Here is a 5,307-nt window from a genome sequence, read left to right as displayed (position 1 = left end):
TGATACTTATATACATTTAATAACTTAAGATATATATCAATATAAATAAATATATTGTTGTTATGAAATGAAGCTAATAAGAGAGAGAAGAATGAGAGAAAGAATATAGAATGAGAGAATAGGAAGCAACTCATCTATGTATTATTATTGATAGAAAGAGTCTTATTTATAGATACAACATGTAATCTATAAAGGAAACAAATCAACTAATTAATAAAAATATTTACATAAAAAGTAATGAATCATATGAGTAGATTTATTAAATCAATGGACAATCATTAATTCATAACACTCCCCCTTAAGTGTCCATTGATAAGAGAATGTGCCTCGTTAAAACCTTACTAAGAAAAACCTTTTGGGGTAAAAAACTTAATGAAGGAAAAAGAGTACAACATTCTATATTCTTTAATACAATATTGTTCATCACATATTCTATTTCTCCCCCTCATGTAAACTTACATCGTTAAGGTGACTAAGTCCGAACTTGTGGATCATTTGCTCAAAAGTTCTTCTTAGCAAAGACTTTATAAATAGACCTGCCAGATTTTCACATTAATGAATTTTTGGATATTTATATCATCCTTTCAATTGAACAATACACTATTGTCTTCATATATAGTTATTGATTCCATCTTTATTAGGGATAGCCACAAGTTTCTTACACCTGTTGAATTATAGACCTTAACCAAACATATCCACAATTTTCCTCGTAATTCATTATGATTAGACGATGTTGCTACTATGGTTTGTTTCATATACATCATGAAACCATTGTGCTACCGCATGCGAACAAACATCTTGTTTGTGATCAACCATTGTGACATTGTGAGAATATGTAAAATAACATGCATATACATAACCCATTAGGTCTGATTATGAATCATTTGGATGAAATAAGCTCATATTCATAGTACCCTTAAGGTAACGAAATATATGTTTTACTCCAAACCATTTTCTTCTTGTAGTTGAAGAAGTATATCTTGCTTAACAAATTTACAGCAAATGCAATATCATATCGAGTATAATTAGCAAGATACTTTAGTGTTTTTATGACACAAAGATATGGTGCTTTTGGACTAAGAAGATCTTCATCATTTTCTTGAGGTTTAAGTGACATTTATCAACATCTAACGACCTCACAACTATTAGAGTGCATAATGGATGTGACTTGTCCATTTAGAACATTTTACACACCTTAATTATATAAGGCTCTCTAAGTATAAAAAACACCTCTGTTTAAATACTCAATTTGTAATCTCAAACAAAAAATTTGCCTTTTCAAGATCCTTCACCTCAAATTCTTTCTTTAAGTAATCAATTGCCTTTGTGAACTCATTAGGAGTTCTAATGATGTTTATGTCATTTACATAAACAATAATTATGGAAAATTCATTTTTGGATTATAAGATCATTTCTATATCCTTATTTTAATAAGTACTCAATAAGACGGTTTATGTCACACACGTCCTAATTGCTTTAAGCAATAAAAGAGCATGTTTAATTTTATTGAATAACCCTCTATAGAATTTGTCTTGTTGGGCAAATAAAATCCTTAAGGGATTTTCATATAAATATGATTCTCAAAAGAATTGTACAAATAGGTTGTAACATCATCCATTAGATGTAAATGCAAACCTTGTTGTGCAACTAGGATAATCAAATATTGCAATGTTGTTGCATCCAATACTAATGAATATGTTTTTTTTTTCACAAATCAATACAAGGATTTGTGAACAACCTTGAGCAATCAATTATGCTTTGTATCTAACAATTTCATCATTCTTAATTTGATTTTGTGCAAAAATCCATATGTACCCAACGAGTTTCACAACTTTAGGTGTGTGAACTATACATCCAAAAACCTTTCGGTTAGCAAGCAAATATAATTATGCTTCTTTGCATATTTTCATTTTGGACAATCTTCAATGATCATTGCTTATTGATCCTCATTGTCATTCATAGCATTCATCGATATATTATAAGTAAAAGTTTCATCAATGTTAACTTCATTTTGGTTCCATATTATATGATTCATGACTTAATTTATTGAGATCTCATCATTTTCAACAATTTTGGGTACCTGAGGTTCTTCTAGAACCAAATCATTAATTATGTCAAATGAATCCTTTTGGATTTTCACATTTTCAAGTAGGTCATCTTGCATTTTAGGTCCCTTTCTCGTTCAAGAGTTTTTATCTTTGGAACCAATAGGCCTACCACGCTTCAAGCGTGTCTTTGGAATTAAATGGGATACCATGCTTCAGGAGTGTTATGAAATAATATCAAATATACTTAGAGCATTAGTAGTTGGTATATATAATTCGATTACCCTTTCTGTGAATAAGAATATTTGGTAATTGATTGACTAATTTTGTAAATGAACTATCCTTTGAACTTCTACTTCATATTCTTTTGTATAAGGATCAAAATAAGATAATGATAATTCATTCCAACCAATATTCTTTTCAAATTGTTTTCTTTCTCCCCCTAATGTTGGAAAAACTTATTCATCAAAGTGACAGTCGAAAAGTCGAACTATAAATAAGTCTCTTGTTGGTAATTCAAGATATTTTATTATTGAGGGAGGATCATATCCAACATATATTCTCAATCATCTCTAAGGACCCATCATAGTCCTTTTTGGTGGGGAAATTGAAACATATACACCACACTCAAAAATTCTTACATGAGAATATTAAGTCACTAACCAAAAACCAACTGCATAATAGAGTATTTTTCATAACTTATTTGCTTGATGCAAATCAATAATGCAACATGTGAAATTGCATATTTCCAAGTAGCCATTGGAAGATCAGCTCTCATAAGTAATGGTTTTGCAATCAATTTTAAACGTTTTAGTAATGATTTCGCAAGTCTATTTTGAGTATCAACATTGCTACTGGATGCTTAACTTCAATTTCAATTGATATATGATACTCATGAAAAGCATGAGATGTAATTTCACCAGTATTATCAAAACAGATATTCTAAATCAGATAATCTGGGAAGTGAACTCTTAAAATTGTACTAATAACTTTGCAATTACTTGATTGCGAGTTGATAATAAACAAATATGTGACCTTGATGCATCAATTAAAATCATGAAATATATAAATGTTTCACATGGTGGATGTATTGGACCATAAATATCACCCTGTATTCATTCTGAAAGTAAGATTAACTCATTTCTAATTTTTCTGGTGATGGTCTAATTATCAACTTCTATGAACGTATAGTACATGAGTACTCATTGGTCTGAAGAAGTTTCTTGACTCTTAAGTGGGTGTCAACATGAGTTTTTCAACCCTTTTTTTTCACATCATAATAGATCCATATGATCTAACTAATCATACCAAACAAGGAATTCATTTTGATTCGTAAACTTCTGGTTTACCATGACATGCATTTTAATTGTACTAATATATGCATAGTACAAATCATCCAACTGATCATGTCAAACAAGGCATTCATTTTGATTCGTAAACTTCTGGTTTACCATGACATGCATTTCAATTGTACTAATATACGTGTAGTACAAACCATAAGAGAATGTTGATAATTTCTCCAATATACATTTTTTTTTCAACTCAATCGTAGAGATATAAAGATATTTCATATATTTTTCATTGTTTGTCTCAATATAATATCTATTTAGACAAATATCCTTGAAACTTAATAAGTTTCTATTCAACTTCTTAGTAGAAGTATAATAGCTCTTCTAGAGCCTTCAAATATATTTGTAGTACTATAAATAATACTAACGTTGATGTCTCGCACTATCAAACAAGAGAAAAAATTATTACTCATGAGAATTGCATAAATTGTTGCACTATCAATAAGACACAACTTTTGGTACTAGTGCCAACATTCGTTCTTCATATAAACGTAAATATCAATATGATTTTTTTAACACTCTCATAACCAATGAGGTGATTAATGCTTCCATTTGATTGAGCAAAGAAAATAATAGTATCAAGATGAGTAACATCCAAATGGCCATAATCAGAATCACCATCTTCATATGCAAAATGTGTTTCTATGTTCTTCTCATTATTTGTAAGATGCTTTGGTGTACAATAAGCACAACTCAAATGGCCTTTACCACCGTAATGATAATATATATTTTCATATTTTTTGTCAATATTTTCACATTTTCCTTTTTCCTTTTTCACATTATTGTGCCACTTTTGGTGACAAAATGTGTCTTTGAAATTTCCTTTAAAACCATGTCCATAATCAATATCACGATCACAATCATGAAAAGATAAATCAAATGTTGCTGCATTCACTTCTGTGAATGGAGCAGAACCCATTGGACATGTTTCATGATTTTCTATCAAAAGCTCATTGCTTTCTTCAGCCATACAAAGGCATGAAATAAATTCATAATATTTATTGCTGCATTCACTTTTGGGAATGGAGCAGATTAGGCGGATCTCATGATTTTTCATCAATTGAGAAAGGATTAGAAAAAGCTTGGATTAATAACACTCAAAAGAATTGCAGAACAACGCACCAATAACACCAAGCTAAGCAATATCAACTAATCCATCACAGAAAATGACACTCTAGACTCAATTATCTGGATCTAGACATTGATGTTTGATTCTTGGTGGTTTTTGCACTTGTGGTGGCCTTTACTACCTGTAGAGTCATTATCAATGGGTTTCACCCTATCACACAAGGTTAGTCCCTTTAACCATCATAAGAACCCTGGGGCTTTTCTTAAAGACAGGACCTCCTGCCCCTTTCACCACATGACTCATTCCACTCTACATGAGTCTTGAATGAGAATTAGAGTATTAGGATAAACCTCCAGTACTAACTCCTTAAATCAGTGAACATAATACTAATTAAATCAAATAGAATCTCCCCCATATAATCTCCTATATTCTCACACAAGCATTTGAATACACATATTAAAATCATACAACATATGTCTCTCTAGGAAAATAACTAATTCTTATAATTTTTATATAATCCCACTTAACAACACATTATGCAAACAATTAGGGATTTTAGAAATAAAATTGAAGCTTGTGTAAAGCTCAAAAAATTTTATATTTATATTAGAATTAAAGATGATTGAATAAAGAACCAGATGCAACAAGAACCAACATAATTGAATAACTATAGAGAAAGTTATGCACCAAACAAGCAAAAAAGGTCAATGTTTGTCAACAACCAAACTACAAGGACCTTCCGATAAAAAAACTACTCGCACTATAGAGCTCTGATTCAAGATCCGACCGATCAACGTCAAGAACAATGTGTTAAAGATCAGCTGTTAAACTTTTAGCTCGATCC

Source organism: Vigna unguiculata, chromosome 5 (genome assembly GCF_004118075.2).
Source record: "Vigna unguiculata cultivar IT97K-499-35 chromosome 5, ASM411807v1, whole genome shotgun sequence".
Lineage (NCBI taxonomy): Eukaryota > Viridiplantae > Streptophyta > Magnoliopsida > Fabales > Fabaceae > Vigna > Vigna unguiculata.
This window is presented reverse-complemented; position numbering follows the sequence as displayed.